We start from the raw sequence: 17,731 nt of genomic DNA, 5'->3' as shown, positions 1-17,731 counted from the left end.
ATAGATTTCATAAATAGCTTCATAGACTTGTTTGACAGCACTATCATCAGTGTTGTGTAAATGATGGTAATGTTGTGAAATGTTGTGTTTGTTTGCTTGCACATTATCTTTGTCGGATTCATGTGTATTCCTCTGACATTTAACCACTTAACCCCTGGATTTTTAGTAAACTTGACCTTTGGCTCTGTACTAATAACGATGAATAGGGATGCTAGGGTTCAAGTGGTTAATGTAAAAAAAAAAAAAAGGTTTCTATCACACAAATATTTGGTGCCCCCCCTGTAGTAACTCTGACGACCCCCTAGGGGTCCCAGACCCCCTGTTGAAGACCCCTTAAGTATAGGGTTTAGGTGGTTAAATAGCTGGAAAGTTATATCTTGTCATCTAAAAAAGATGGAGAATTGTGCTACTAAACAATGCTTTCTCAGATCAGTGTAAATTTCCTTCTTAGTTGAGGCCAGGTTTACATTAATTAACCCTGGAAAGGAAAGGAAAGTGGAGGATTTGTTCGCTACAGTATAGACAGACAGATGTTTCAACACAAGGAAGAGGGTGAGTGTCCCTCACATCTGGTTATCGGGTATTTAAAAAAAATAAAGAACACCTGCAGAGCAACTTACCCTCTAAGAGCTCATCTGAATAATGAGATAATTACAGTACTGAAAAGCAACACGTCTCTAAAAGTGTTTGCCTTCCTTTTTTTGTATGGGGTAAGTTGTTTTGAAATAACAATCAACATCTACAAAGTAGCCTAACTAGTAGGCTAACTAATATTTTCAAATACTTGTAGTGGAGTAAAAGTACAATATTTGCCACTGAGGTGTTGTGGAGTAGAAGTAAAAGTATTCAATATTGGAAATACTCCAGTAAAGTAAGAAATACCTCAAAATTGTACTCGAGTACAGTTATTCAGTACATGCACTTATAGTTACTTTCCACCACTGCCAACCATTCACCAAAGTTCTGAAACTCTGCGTGTGCACTATGGTGAGGACGATATTTCTGGTGTTATTCGCAAAGTTATTGCCCCCCCGTGTCTGGCGACATCATCTTACTGAAGTAATGTCACACATTTAGCAAACGATAATTCTGAATCTGTGATTAGCAGGTTTATTTTTCACTCAGGTACAATGTTTCATGCAGGTACACGCACGTGAAATCTTGGTGTGACATCCTCCACAGACTGTGCTAACAATGACAATAACAATGTACTGTAGCAAGATGATGATCTATGTATAAATTCCATAACATGGCTGTGAGTGAGTGAGTCACCTGCGTATCCCGAGATGCCACCTGACCGATCGACTTGAAACTCGATGAGGTAATAATTTAGTAGCCACACAAAATACTGAATATAGAATGTGCAATGTGCAATAAATACTAGTTTAAGCACTGAATCAAGAAGCTAATGCTTATAATATCCTACCCCTTCATAACAGTGTTAATATAAAACTGTTATGAAGGGGTAGGATATAGGGCCCTATTTTCGCCGGTGCCTTAGCCATTATCCCTAAACTTCTTTGCTATTTTTTACTATTTTTTAAAATATTTTCAAATAGTTCAACTAGCCGATGTACATGGATATCACTGGGTGAAAAAGGTGATATACCTGGATACGTGGGCAAGGCATACACCCACCAAACATAAATGATTGGTGGAAGTATTTCAATGAATGCGGGAGAGGACTGTTTACCTTAAAATGCCTTTAAGATACCTGGATATGCGTCTCTCTTTTCTCTGCTAGGGAATCTCCCTTACATATGTAAATTAGAGGTTTGTAGAGGTTTGTACCAAACGCTGTGTTCTCCAGGACCCAATGCTTGACGACAAAGAGCTTGAGGACTATGTTTTTAGTGCAAACATTTTAACTCAAATCTTTGCTTCTGGGGTCCCTGGAACAAAATATATTTCTTTATTTTCTGTATTTCTTCCTGTGGATTATACCAGGGACACATGACTTGGATTTAGCTCTTCCTTGGACCCAGCCACCGTGGATTACATGAGTAGCCTACAAGTGACTTTGTTTTCCTTTTCCCGCTATTTTTCTTTGCTCTTCTTCATGTCACTACTTGCTGACTATATGTCAGTCTATGTGGATTATGCGGTCGACACACACTGACATTTTGCACCGTAATCCTGTGTATAACGCACTGACTTTTAACTTTTTTTTCCAAGCACCTTAACTAACGTCCATAAGTATATCATGCACAGTATACATTGCTGCTATGTTCATGCACATATCTTATCTCAGGTACTAGTGTGAGTATATAGACACAAATTTCACCCACTTTTTTTAATTAAACCTGTGATGTGACAATAAACCTGATTCTGATTCAGAATATTTGAATATATATTTTTTAGAGTGAACATTTTTAACTCAAATCTTTGCTTCTGGGTCCCTGGAACAAAATACTTTTCTTTGAAACAGTTTACCTTATCTGTGTGCTCCTGTTCCATTGTTTTGTATACATTTATTTTTCTTGATCAATAAACATAATTACATGAGTTCTGCCTATGTGTTTTTCTATATTGTTTGTGTGTGTGGATATATATATATATATATATATATATATATATATATATATATATATATATATATATATATATATATATATATAAATTAGTGCAGGTAGTGGGGGGGAACTATAAACCACCCCTCCCATTGGGGGTGGGGGGGGGGGGGACAAGCCACAGCCCCTGGGGGGGGGGGGGGGGCTTTAAACCACCCTTCCCACTGAGGGGGGGGGGGGGTATAAACTAGGGGGTTTATACAAGAATTAGCATGCAGAATGTGGGGTGGGTGGGTGGGGTTATAAGCCACAGCTTCCAATCAAATGTAGTTTTCTGCACATGCTCAGAAGTGGTTGGGGTGGAAGGGTGAGAGGGGTGGGAGGGGTGGGTGTGTGAGGTCCTTGCTGGCAGACATGCAAATGAAGGTCTCAGAAATGGTACATACACCTGAATATGTGGGAGGTATGTGGGAGGTGGTACATTAATGAATGAGGGCAGCATACACACACATACTCCCTTAAGTATCAGGGGTATGCCTGAGGGATACCCTCCCAAAATCATTGCTTTTCACCCAGTGTATGGTGTGAGCTTGTAGATTGGCTATTTGAACTATTTGAAAATGTTTTTAAAAATAGTAAGAAATGGCAAAGAAGTTTAAGTATAATGGGTAAGGCACTGGCGAAAATATGGCCCTATAGACGGATTTCCGCACAACGTCATCACAGAGCAGAATGCGCAATCTGCGCAAGCTCGGGGGAAACGACCCGGAAGCGCCGTTCACTCTGTTGTTGTTTTCGGGAGTTAGATAGCCATAATTCTGCTATTATAGGCATAATAGGCATAATGCTGCTATTATATACAAACAGATCCAACTTCCGACAAATCATTTTTATTGAGCAAACAAGGTATTACAAACTGCATAATTTAATCTACTTTCATTAAACCCGGTGAAGATCATTTCTTTTATGAATGGACATTTGACCAGAGCTGCTGCGGGTAATGGCGCCCTCTATAGGCTTACCCCTCCTCTGTGCGGTCATATCCTCTCATGTTTACTAACAGGAAACCCGTCTATAAGCATTAGCTTCTTCCTGCTCCTTTTCGAACACATTTATGATGTATTTGGCATTGGATTTGTTAATAATTAATTTTGTATTTTTTACTTTTATTGTTTTATTGTGACTTTTTTATTGTATGGTGTTCGAAACAAATAAAAACAAAGAAAGGAAAGAAAATAAAGTTGTTCTACAAGCTTTTTTTAAAGCGACGGCTGGCAGAGATCTGCGCTCTGCGGAGCGCACCTTCCTAGTTCCATACTGTGAACCGACTGCACAACGATGCACCAATAGGTTCATGGCTGGCGCGGTAATCCAAGACTGACCAATTGAACTCAAAACCTCCAATAGGTTATGCTGTGTGACATGGGACTTACACATGCCAGTCTTGAATATTTAACCCCCGCTAAGTGAAATTTGAATATCCAATCAATTCCCCCCGTATTAAAGTTGAATGCTAATCGCCCCTCGGCTCATTACTATTTCACAAGGCGGCTCCATTTGTGAAATGTCACTCAAAATAGTGTGCCCACAAGCCAATCGATGGCAGCCGTCTTTCCGTCTGAATGTTTCATTTGCTGTAAATACAGGAGAAGAGAGATATGGATTGGTGGGGGCCGGCAGTCAGAAGCACCCATGTGGTTTTACTGACCGGGGCGGGGAGGGGGGGGGGCACACTGGAGAGACATTGATCAGCAGTAGGGGCATGGTGTTCGGTTTCTTGAAGAACTGGCCCGGTCTGGGAGCTGTGGCATGGCAGGCCTGCTGGGACTCGAAGTTTTGGAGCCAACCGATGACCTTTGAGGTCAGTTTCAGACCAGGCTATTGATAGGGTGCCCAGATACAGTTACTTCACAGCTGGATGTTGTGATTTTAGAATAAACAATATCAGGATGTTAACAGTACCGCAACAATACTACCCCAACGGAAAGAGAGGGTTCTGAGGGACAGACAATGGGGTGGAAGAAGTGGATTAGAAAATGCAAGACAAAGTAACAAAATGGTGATTCTTTTGTGGCGATAATCTAAATTGACATTATTGCCGTCTATTATTTGATAACTCAGCACCAAATCTGTTTGCCAAAAATAGCCGACTTACAAGCTCACAACGCGATTAGATTGGCTATTTCCTGTGAATGTTCACGTATTAGACTTAATAGACTTACAATAGCCTAAACATAACTGTAATATTTTAATTGTAACTAAATCAAAAGTAAACCCTAAATAATATTAAGGGTTTAAATTTAATAAGTATATATTAAGTATAGTAGGCTATGTACTCAACATACCTTGTTGAAACACGCTCTTAAACCTACATTTGTAAACATAATTTTAGACCTAAACCCTAAAAACTATGCCTAACAAGGGTCTATCCAAACCATCCTTTTATGTGGCGCTCATTTTAGACTTTTAACATTGGGATGGCCTCAGCATTACATCCTAACCTGTAAATAGCTACATAAACTGTAAATATTCAGGGAATCAGGATCCTTCTCCTAACTTAACCTCTCACAATAAGTATGCCTAAACCTAACCTCACACTAATCTGACATGTTGTCAGACAATAGGCTCTATGCACAGCAGCCATATTGTGAAGACATTCACAGGTGTTACCAATGATACTAATGAAGGCTTTGTTCCATTTAGTGTAGCACAGTGGTTCTCAAATGTTTCAATTTCCACGACCCCCGTAACTCTGAGAGTGTACAAATGGAACCAAATGGACCCTTACGGGTCCATTTGGTTCCATTTGTACACTCTCAGAGTTACACATCCGTAAGGGGCCATTTGGAAACCCCTTAAGGAACCATGAGGGTACCTGAACCCAAATTTTAGTCCCACTGGTGTAGCAGAGTGTTTCCAGTGAGTCAGCATGCAAAATATCAGCACCCTGACTCTGTTTGACCAGAACAGTATCATTGGTAACACCTGTGAATGTCTTCACAATATGGCTGCTGTGCATAGAGCCTATTGAGACGTCGGACTAATGGGAAGCCCCCCCTTGTGGACGCTCATGTCATCGTTTTTATAGCAACAACAGATTGCCCATTAGATATAATTTCATTTGACAAAAGGAACACTGGTTAGCTCTGCCTCATTATGCCAGATAGACCCATTGATTCATATAACTGTGTGTTAATCCTTAAATACGAAACAATAAACAAAGTCTTCTATATTGTCTATAATGATGAATGGATTCAAATAGGAAACAACATTTGGAGAGCAAATGCAATGTTTTGTTGTGCATCCAAGAGGAGCCACTGAAGTCAAATCTTCCCTGGGATGCTTTCGCTAATTAAATGGCTAATGAACAACCAACAATCTGTTTTTTTCCTGTTGTTTAACAAACTTGTACAATAATAACATTATCTTAAGTTGAAGGGGAACACAAACAACACCAGGTGTTGCAGATTTCAGAGTTTTGTTGTATTTGAAAGAGACAATGATGGCAAGTTGACAAGAATGGTAATTATAATTAGCCTACTGCACTGCATCGCTAACACTTTGATGATTGATGATAATAATTTGACAAAATATTGTTAGCCGTTAAAATGTGTCTCTTTAATCACATTCTCACCAGAAAGGAGGATGGGAACGGGTACTGCTGCATATTTTTTGCACCCACTGCTACATGCTACAGTACATCTCTTCCCCTTCCTGTTCTGTGTCGCATGCGCCTATACATTTCCTTGAAATAAACCCACCACTGCCGACGGCATAAACAATTAGTAATCGTCCATAATCCTGTGTTCCGCCAAAATAAGAACCTCTGATGTGGACCCAGAGTGCTTTGCAGTAATTTTGATGACTCATACATTTCCACTCAGCAGACCGGTTCCTATAAGGAGCATCTATTGCAATTTCAAATTGATTACATGCATGGCCCCTCTCTCACTTACGCAAACACATGGCCTGTGTATGACACTTTCATGAGCACTTGAAAATAACGTTGTAATATTTGTGACTGACAGTTGCATAGTATTGCAGGATTTTTCTTTTTCTTGTGTGTGTTTATGTAAAAAATAAAAAGTATGAAAAATACCCAATAAAGATAATTATATAATAGTAAAAGGCTGTAACACCTGCCCCCTCAGACAGAATTGTCATCACTGAAGAGGATGTCAGAAAAGTGTTTCGGTGTACTAACACAAGGAAAGCTAATGGGCCGGACGAGTGCAGTGCTTTTCTCCTCAAAAACTTTGCATCTGAGTTGGCTCCTGTGTGGCAACCAATTTTTCAAACCTCTGTAGACACACACACAATTCCTCTGTGTTGGAAAACCTCACACATAAATCCACTACCCAAAATCCAATGTCCAAAAGAACATAAGGATTATAGACCCATAGCTCTCACTTCAGTGATCATGAAATCACTGGAAAGAATACTGTTGCAACATCTTGTAAGTATAACTAAAGACAAATTTGACCCCTGTCAGTTTGCTTATAAGAAAGGTTGCGGTACAGAGGATGCGGTTGTCACACTGGTCCACTTCATTACAAAACACCTAGATAAGTCTAATAAGAATTATGCAAGGGTGCTGTTCTTAGACTTCTCTTCAGCTTTCAATACAATACAGTCTGATATTCTGGTGTCAAAGATGGTACAGCTGGAACTGAATCCATACTTAATTCACTGGTATGCTTCCTTCCTTACTAACAGAGTACAGAGGGTGAAAGTGAACAAAACCCTCTCCGCAGCATTAACTACTAATGTTGGTGCTCCCCAGGGTTGCGTAAGCTCAGCTGTACTTTTCACCCTTTATACTGACAGCTGTCGTACTGAGGAATGTCTGTCTGAATGTCGCACTGACAAAACAGACCAATACATTCTAAAGTACTCTGACGATACAGTTTTGATTTCCCTTTTGGATAGTTCCAGTGATCCTGGACTGCACCAACACAGAGTAAATAAGGTGGTGGAGTGGAGCGATAACAACGCTCTTATCATTAACACAAAAAAGACAGAGGAGATTGTTTTTGGTGCCCCACTAGAGATACACAGATCCCCCATAACTATTCATAGTGAACAGATCAACCAGGTATGTTCGTATATATACCTAGGAGTAGTAATTGACCACCTTCTGTCATGGAAAGAACAGATTGAATCAGTGGGTAAGAAGACAAAGCAAAGAGTCAATTTCCTTCGCCGTTTGAGATCTTTTGGTGCTAGTAGACAGATTCTTCTTTTGTTTTTCACTTCTGTTATAATGAGTGTTCTTCAGTACTGTAGTACCACCTGGTATGGATGTCTGTCTGTAGCCTTAAAGTCACAACTGCTGCAGCAACTGAACATTTGTTCGAAGATTGTTGGACAGCCACTTCAGAGGCTCTATACAACTACGTATAATGATAGTATGATAAGGTTGGCAAGGAATATCACTTCAAACACTAGCCATGCTTTGTATGGAGAATATAGGTTGCTGCCTTCAGGAAGGAGATACGGTGTTCATACATACAATAAGGTCAAACTGAAGAGGTCCTTTGTCCACCAGACGACACTGAGGCTTAATCAGGATTTATAGGCCAAGGGTAGGCTGAGAGGTGGACATTGCTCTCGTCTTTGTATGTTTTTATGTATGTATTTTGAGTTTGTGTTTTGTTTTTCTTGTGTCATGTCAAATGTGTGAACTGTTTATTGTTGCATACATGGCTGCTGGGTCGCAAGACAAATTTCAGTGTGAACTGACAATAAAGTATTATCGTATTATCGTATTATCGTATAGAAGTCCCAAGAGGTCAGGCTGCGTCCTTACAGCCACCTGGAAAGGTTGGCCAAAAGGGCGGCGCTAGAGGATAGACCATGGAGTCAGCTAAATCAGCAGGGTTTATCTTGAAATTAGATTATGAGATATTATGTGTGCATAGTTGCTATTTTCACCAAAGGGTGGATCCTAAAGTAGTACAAGGCTAGCCTCGCGTGGCCAGACAATATCACACGACACACTAATCTGCCGAGGGCTAAAGTGCATGCAATTTTGCAAAGGCAGATTCGGCTGGAACCAGGCTAGTACAAGGCTACTCCAAAAAACAAAAAAAAACGATTTTTAGCAGCCTCTGGTCACTACCGTCATTGCAGACCTATAGCTGAGTCCTGCATTACCCAGAATTCCATTCGTTTTCACCGGAAGGCGGAAGTGTTTCAAAAAGCGTTCTTTTAATTGTTTTATACTATCTACGGATCGTTTCTCTTAGCCAGTGGAGTTTTAGTTACCGTGAACTGTGGTTTTCTTTTGCTGTTGTTTTTCCATCTTCAAATCCTATAATGTCTTAAAAACAGCGTGAGATTCCTTTTTGCTAATAGCGCGGTAGTTCCTGGACAGACAGGAAACCGGTGCATTTTCGTTTCCGTTTCCGGCCGAATGACGTCATTTTCACGGGAAAGAAGCCCCTGTCCTATTTCAATAGAAAATATGTTTATAAAAGGCTTTCGGGGGTGAAATTCATGGAGTGGGTGTTGTGAAACATTTGCCACTCACAAAAGATATACAATTTAACTTTAGTTTTTTTTTTTTTTAAGTTACCTAGTATTACTTTAATTAGAGGTCATGGGGTCACCAAAACGGTTAGATTTTGAGATATCTTGTGTGCAATTGGAAATGTTGGCCTAATTATAAGGATACAGCAGTGATTCTCAACCTTACGCTATGAATGAACTATCATTCATTTAGCTGGGGCCCCCCTGGAACCCCCTCAAGGACCCTTGCGGGTACCCAGACCCCGCTTTGAGAACCAGTGTGGTACAGGTAAGGCCATGGGGTCACTAAAATCAGTATCCTTCAGGGTGCACAGCACATTCCACGTCGTTTGAGACCAAAGTGGCGGGCAGACACCACTGTCTGACATGGCCATCCTCAGGGACCCTGACACAAGTGGAGGTAAAAAAAAAACAGGATCAGTTCTATTTAGAAGAATGAATGATCTGAAAAGTGTGACAGATGTGCTCACCAACCACTATACCGCCCACAGGCTCTCCACTGTGCACCCAGGCTGGGACAGCATGTGGAACTACCTTCCTTTTAATGTTCTTCACACAGAGAGAGAGAGAGAGAGAGAGAGAGAGAGAGAGAGAGAGAGAGAGAGAGAGAGATTTTTCCTTGGAGTTCATTTGATGTGGAGGATATTGTTTGATTGCTTGTTCAAGGTACAGATGAAACTGTATTATTTTATGTATTTTTTTTACTTTAGTTTTTTATTTTAGGTTCAGTTAAAAAACTTTTTTTTTCTGTTTTAGTTTTAGTCTTTTCCCTGGTTTCTTTTTTTCTTACTGTATGGACTACTACTCAACAACAATTAACAAGTGACTTTAACCAAAAACTGCAAAGAGGAAGACGGCAGAACGCTGAACAGACGGCCACAAACTCCCCCTTTTTTTTTTGACAGGAATTGTCTGCAAAGAGATGACAGGAGAGCGGACTGTTAATCAGAGGTGCTTTGTGTCCTATGCCAGACGCGACAGATTGGTCCCGTCGCTCTTTGATGTCATCACAGCCGCACCGAACCAACAACTGGAGGGCTGACCAACTGAATTATCCCATTTAAACCCGGGAACGCGTCTGTGTCATTTTTAGATTTCTTTGGCTATTCAAATATAGCAGATATACAAGCTCGTAGTGCGGCACCGAGTGCCGCGCTATGAGCTTGTAGATCTGCTATTTTTGAAAAGAAAAAATTGTGAAAATGTGTGTAAATCTTTGAATATATATATATACATTTTTTAAATTTTATTTTAATTTTTTATCCCGCGATTTTTGTAACCCATTTTATTCACAGGTGCCAATATATACATTTTTAACTCAAATCTTTGCTTCTGGGGGTCCTTGGAACAACATATTTTTAGATGGGGGTCCACGGACAAATACATATCATTTTGGGTGGTCCTTGACATGAAAAAAGTTTGAGAGCCACTGATATTATAGCAACATAAGTTAAAACATTTTTTTTTTTTTAAACTGTTAGGATTTAGAAGACATTTGTAGAATCCCCAGAAGCAAAGATTTGAGTAAAAAATATTCGATTTGCTAAAATCAAGATTTCTTTTTTAAATAGCCCAAAGTATAAAACAATGGTTTTAGCTAAAAATATAAAATGACACAGATGCGTTCCCGGACTGAATGGGTTATGGGTAATTGAGCTCGCCGACAGCCAAGCTTGTGATGGGTGGAACACATTCAGCTAACAGCAAGAAAGTTCAGAGTGTCTGCCATATAAAAGAGCTGTGCTAGGCCACCTGCCAAGCCCAAGGCAAAGCAGTGTCTGAGTTGTTTTTCATTGTGACATTCCACAAGATAAACTTTTTTTTTTTCTAGAAGAATGGTCAGAACATTTAGTCTGTGGTAACTAAGCGACAATCTGTGGTTCTTTTTTGTTTGTTTGTTTGTTTTTCTCTCATTTGCTGATCTCGTTGTCACCTGATTTAGTACCCAGGCTATAAGGATCTCCAGCCCATTACAACAGCGCTTCTCAACTTTGGGCCGGGGCCCACTGGTGGACTGTGATGATATTGCAAGTGGGCCCCCAAACAGTTGGCACAACATTAAGACGTGAATGATAATATCATCAGCGGTGGAAAAAAAGTACTCAAATGTTTTACTCAAGTAAAAGTATCAATACTGCAATGTAGAACTACTCTGTTATAAGTAAAAGTCTGGAATTAAAAATGTACTTGAGTATGGGTATCAAAATGTACAAAAGTAGAAAGCCATTTTGCAAAATATCCCATTTCACAAGTTTTCAAATGTATAAAATGCATAAAATTATTTATTGGCTATTTTTAAATGGACGAAATGTATACATATATAGGGCTGAAGTGGTTAATATATGTTACTACAAAGTAGTAACATATATAAAGTAACACATATAAAGTAACTAGTAACTAAAGTTACTAAAGTTAAATAAGTATTCATTGTGATACGTTGTGAGCTTTTAGATCTGTTATTTTCAAAAAAGATTTGTATACATTTTGAGTGCTTGTGAAATGGGACATTCTGCATAATAGAGTACTTCTACTTTTGATACTTTAAGTACATGTTTATGCCAATGTACTTTTAAATGGTAAATGGTGACTTTATATAGCGCCTTTATCCAAAGCCATGCAAGGCACGAAGCTGCTCATCGGGAGTAATTAGGGGTTCAGTTTCTTGCTCAAGGACACTTGGACACTAACTGTGGGGGAGCGGCGGTATCGAACTGGGAACCTTGCAGGGTTTCCCAAGCGGCCGTTCCACCTCCTGAGCAACTGCCCCCCCCCCCCCCCCGCCCCCCCAATACCTTGTTAAGTGCAACACGTATCCGGCAACAACAACAACAACACACCACAAGGACACAACAAGCAGCAAAAGTACAGCGTTTAGTATTCCAGCCCCTGCTCACAGAGAGAGGTTGAACCTGTACGTGCGAGTCATTTAGGTGATGTCTGTGTCATCTTGGATGACCATGTCGACTGTTGTGTAGTGCCCGGACGTGCGTGTTTCCTTTGAGCTTTCGGAATTCAGTCGTCTCGGGGAAATCTGATTAGTCATCGCTGACAATGCGAAGACAGGGAAATTACTTTCTTGTGCATATCATTAAGGGGAAATCAATATGACGAATGCAGCGAGGGGCCGGGGCTATTCATTGTGGCTGCGCTGAGGGCAGGAGCGGGGGCAGGCTCACTTTGCATCGGGGCCCGTCGTTATTGCATTTAACCCGTTAAGACCGGGAAAGCGCCATGCGTCATTTTAGATTTTAACCACTTTAGTCGTTGTTTTATACTTTGGCTATTCAAAAAATAGCAGATATACAAGCTCATAGCGCGTCACTTCGTGCCGCGCTATGAGCTTGTATATCTGCTATTTTTTTTTGTAAATCGTGAAAATGCATGTGTGCAAATCTTTGCACATCTTTGAACTTTTTTTTTAAGATTTATTTTTGGGCTTTTATGTCATTATTGACAGGACAGTAGGCTGATAGGAAATGGGGAGAGAGACATGGGGAGTGACATGCAGCAAAGGCCGTCGGGATCGGGACTCGAACCCGCGACACACTGTCAGGCTACACTGAGTGAACAAAGTGAACATTTTTAACTCAAATCTTTGCTTCTCTGGCGTCCCTGGAACAAACCATTTTCAGATGGGGGTCCGCAGCCAAGTACATATAATTTTGGGGGTCCCTTGACATGAAAAGGTTTGAGAACCACGTTTTTTCAGAAAACGGACATTTGTAGAATGGGCCGCGGGTCTAAACGGGTTAATTTGTTCCCCTGATGAAAACAAACCAGGGGTCAGAGAGGGTTGTAAATTCATCCTGGTCTTGTTTTTGTGTTGTTTTTTTCTTTTTTTGTGTTGGTTTTTCCTCTGCAACTGGCGCCAGCTCATTCCAGCCTATGACTTAATTACCTAAAAATAAATTGGCTCTCGTGGACATTTTCAAGGTGAGGTGCAGAGACCTCCTCACTCTTTGATGCTCGTTCATTTCTGCGGTCTGAAATTGAATTCAAGGCTGCGGCCATCGTGTAGCGAGAGGAATAGGCTCTATGCACAGCAGCCATATCGGAAAGAAATGGAGCCTCTTCTTACTTCCTTCACAGGTGTTACCAAGGATACTAATCAAGGCTCTGTTCCATTCTGGTCACACAGAGTCAGGGTGCTGATATTGTGCATGTTGGCTCACTGGAAACACTCTTCTACACCAGTGGTATTCAAATTGGGGTCCAGGGACCCTCATGGTTCCTTGAGGGGGTTCCAAATGGACCGGGTCCATTTGGTTCCATTTGTTCTCAGAGTTATGGGGGTCCTTGAAATAAAATAAATTGAGAACCATTGTGCTAAATGGAACAGAGCCTTCATTAGTATCATTGGTAACACCTGTCAAGAAGAGAGAGAGAGAGAGAGAGAGAGAGAGAGAGAGAGAGAGAGAGAGAGAGAGAGAGAGAGAGAGAGAGAGAGAGAGAGAGAGAGAGAGAGGGAGAGAGGGAGAGGTGGGGGAGTACACCAATGTGCAAACACAGCAACAAGATGTGTGAGCTGTTGTGACAGGAAAAGGACATCCAATGGAATACAAGAATACACCATAAAGACTGTTTTCCTGCACTACAGTATCTGCACCGTACTGATATCGGCACATAGACCTATACACTGTACATGCAAACAGAGCAGATACCTTTACATTTATTTGAAACATTCCTGCTGGCAACTCTTTGGAATCAGTGTGCATTATTCAATATATTGAGAGAATAAGCAAAATGCCTACTTCTGTAACTGACAAAATGTCAGTTACAGAAATTGTAATACACAAGACGGTGACATGAAAGAACATGAACATTTAGACTGTAAATTAGTAGCCTTGTCATGTACTTTAAAAACAAATAAGTAATCTGAGTATTTTACTCAACTAAGTACCTAGATTTATGCTGGTTCAATCACGACAAGATAAGACAATATTAGAGAAAACTTTAAAGAAAATTTGAAAGACAATCTTAGTGAAATATTTATAATAAAGAAAAGATGTAAAACAATCTTAGAGAAAGATTGATTATGAAGAAACAATGCTCACCACTTTGGAGAGGCACCAACCAAGGATTGGTTGGTGCAGGTGTATTCATATTGAAATGGTTAAACAGCAACAATCCCCAGTGGTCATTTACCAATGGATAAATTAACACTGAGGATTTTACTGTGTATGTTCAGGATGTGACCCAGTAACTGTTACTCTTCAAAAAGAGCTCCTTTTACTTGAGCGATTTCAACTCAAGTAATCTTGCCGTTTTTATTGAGCAATAGCCAGTGTACTTGAGCATGATATTCTAGCGCTATATCCACCAATTCTGTCAGCAAAGCTTTACTACGTTTTATTTATCACCAAATAATTTGGAGCACATCATGCCACTTGATAATAAGAAAAGGACGTTTAAATAGCTGGTGGTGGCAACAACATTCTAATCAGCCCCCCAAACCCCTCGGAAAAAAAAAATCCACAATACAGCATGCCAAACTTTATTATGAGCTGCCAAAACTGACAGTGTTTCAAGGTTCAGAGAGCAGCGTTGTGAATCGCCAAGAGGAGAGAAAGAAAGGCACATGCTGTCTGAGCTCCCTCGCTGTAGGCCCCTAGCTGGCCTCAGTCAATATCATCCGCTTTGTACGCGGGCCCAGACCATCGTCTGGGACGTCTCCCAACTATGCTAGCAAAAAAAGCTATTATTCTGTATCCTTATTCTCCTATAATCTCATTGTGTCATTTACATCCATTCCTGCAGATTACGTTCAGATGTCTGCTCCGATCCATGTGTTAGCCAACTCATTAGCTAGAGCAAAGCGCTGAAACTATTGTCATGAGACTTTGTTTGCCTCGTCTTTTCTGTGTGCTATGACACCGTCCACGGATTTATCCAACAGATGGGGGTGTTGTTGGGAACGCAGCTCACACTCAACTGTGCACGCCTCTAGTTACGGCGCCTTGTTTACCGCTCTGTTCGCGAGGGGCCGTTGTTCAACTACAGGCTCCCATGGGCAGTGGTGTAAAGTATTTTACTCGAGTACTGTACTTAAGTAGAAATTTGAGGTGCTTTTACTTTACTGGAGTGTATCCAATTTCCAACACTTCCACTACATCTCAGAGGATAATATTGTACTTTTACTCAATTACTTGAAAGATTGAGTTACTTTGCAGATATAAATTATTATATTTTAAAACATACATTAATCTCTTTAGCCTTATTTTATACCTAGGCTATTTGAAAATAGCAGATCTACAAGCTCACAACGCGTCGCGTTGCGACGCGTTGTGAGCTTGTAGATCTGCTATTTTCAAACAATTTAGCACTTTTACTTTTGGTACTTTAAGTACATTTTGATACCAATGCTTTTGTACTTTTACTCAAATACATTTTGAATTCCGGACTTTTACTTGTAACAGTACTTCTACATTGCAGTATTGATACTTTTACTTAAGTAAAACATTTGAGTACTTTTTCGACCACTGGTTGTGTTCTTGGGAGGAGGTGGTCTTGCAAAAATAATGACAGCTGACTTTGGCTTCAGCTTCTAGAGGAACGTGTTGCTTCTACAGACAGAAAGATCACAGCTTCCGGTGGCATTTCAGGACAAATCTGAATGTCTTCACCTGAAACGATTCCCAGTCAATCGTTGGAAAGCGTGGACATTATTTCGCGACCGTGATGGATGTCTCATACAGCCTCTGGGGAGTGACCTTAGAACCATTTTTGGAGAGCATAAGTGGCACGAGGTTGAGTCGATTTCAATTCAGTCTCTGCCGAGCCGCTGGATGAAATTTACATTGTGGTGGGTGGATAGAAAGTGAACTCTTAAGTGCAGTGCACTTATTAAATCACAGCATTTTGCTTTAATGATCTTTTTGTTTGGCACGTTTACTATTATTTTAATTAGTTTTTGATGCATTTTGCAGTAACTGTGAACCGTATGGCAGTCCTTGTGCCTTTTATGTCCCTTTTATATTTGACAGACGTCTGAGAAATAAATGCAACAGAGCACAGTTCACTCTCCAAAATGTACTCTCCCCTTTTTTTCATTGAACGAGTGGAGATGGCCTTGAGAAAAACATGGTTGCAAACAGACTTGTAAGATTGTGATGATCAATGTTGAGAGGCAGTGAAAACTTTCTGTCAAACGATGGCAGACAGTAATAGACAGCTTGATATTGAAAAAGCAGAAGAGTTCATCGCAAAGATTAATTGGTTTGAGGGAGAAGCACCACCGTGCTTCTGAGTTTGAGGTATTTGACATTTAGGGGGATGAACTTCATTAGAAAAGATTTATGAAAACGATTCAGGTGGAAAATTCCATTCGGCCACCCCATTATTAATTCCATCTTAAAAGGTAAATTGAATTAAGCGGCGCATTATTCTTTCTAAGTATGATGTCCACACCGCACTCCTTCAAGGAAGTGACTGATGTCGAGCAAAAGAGTTGTAAAAGGCAGAAAAAGCATGCTATGGATGGGAAGTTAATTTAGCTTTGTGCGGGGGGGGTCGTTCTTTGTGGTTCACAGAAGAAGTTCAACCAAAGTGCCGGTGGAAGGGAGAGAGTCGTCTTTTTTTCCCCCCGTCACAGCCCTGTTTGTTTCCGCGAGGCCTGTGTCGGCCATTAGCACACAGGGGAGATGAGGAGTTATTGAACCGCCATCGATTGGTACGGCAGGAAAGTCCAGTGATTTATATATATTGTCCTTTCCTAAGGCAAAGCAACCGATTATGTATTAGAATGGCTCAGTTCTATAAGATGGAGACATCAACATTATATTTGTCTTAGCATTCTCTTTGCCAATATAACTGTAGGAGAATGGAGAGAATGAGGGTTATGGTAAATGAACTAATAAAATAGGGTGCAAGCTAAATTCATCGGGAATACACAGCTATGATAGTGAGGATTCTGGCATCAGTCGGTAAAGTGTGCGGGTGATTTATACAGAATCAGACTTTCTTCAACCAGTGTTGATTTTGTCGACTAAAACTATGACGAAAAATGTTCGTCGACTACCTTTTTTCACAGACGAGAACTAGATAAAAACAAAATAAAAACCAAGGTATGATGACTAAAACTAAGACTAAATATACTGACAATTTCGTCAACAAATAAAAACTAGACTAAAATGAGATCCAGTAGAACTAAAAGGCAAGTCATTTTATGTTTGGTATCGGGTGTTGTGCTCTGAAAATAGCAGATCTACAAGCTCACAGCGCGTCGCGCTGCGACGTGCTGTGAGCTTGTAGATCTGCTATTTTTAGCATGCAACCAAGTGTAAAATCAGCCACTACGACGCCATAAAGGTGCCGCCAAAATACATTTTAGTCGACTAAATCAACTGTAGATTTAGTCGACTAAAATCATATGATATTTAGTAGACTAAAACTAGACTAACAGTAAAACATTTCAGATGACTAAAATATGATTCAAACTCAATGGAATTTTATTCAATTGACTATGACTACAACTAAATAAAAATTTGCTGTCAAAATCAACACTGTTGTCACATCACAGGTGTAAAGATGTCCGCTCCATCATTCTGTAGTTGTTCGTGAGGAGGGAGAGGGGTAGAGAGAAACACATAGGATAAATCTGCATCCAGCATAAGGAGACTAGACCGGCATAAGGGAATGTGGCAGGCCAGCCTGGCGACAGGTCTGTCGGTAGCCGGGCGGAAACTATAGGG

This window comes from Gymnoscopelus microlampas (assembly GCF_963454915.1).
Source record: "Gymnoscopelus microlampas genome assembly, chromosome: 22".
Classification (NCBI taxonomy): domain Eukaryota; kingdom Metazoa; phylum Chordata; class Actinopteri; order Myctophiformes; family Myctophidae; genus Gymnoscopelus; species Gymnoscopelus microlampas.
This window is presented reverse-complemented; position numbering follows the sequence as displayed.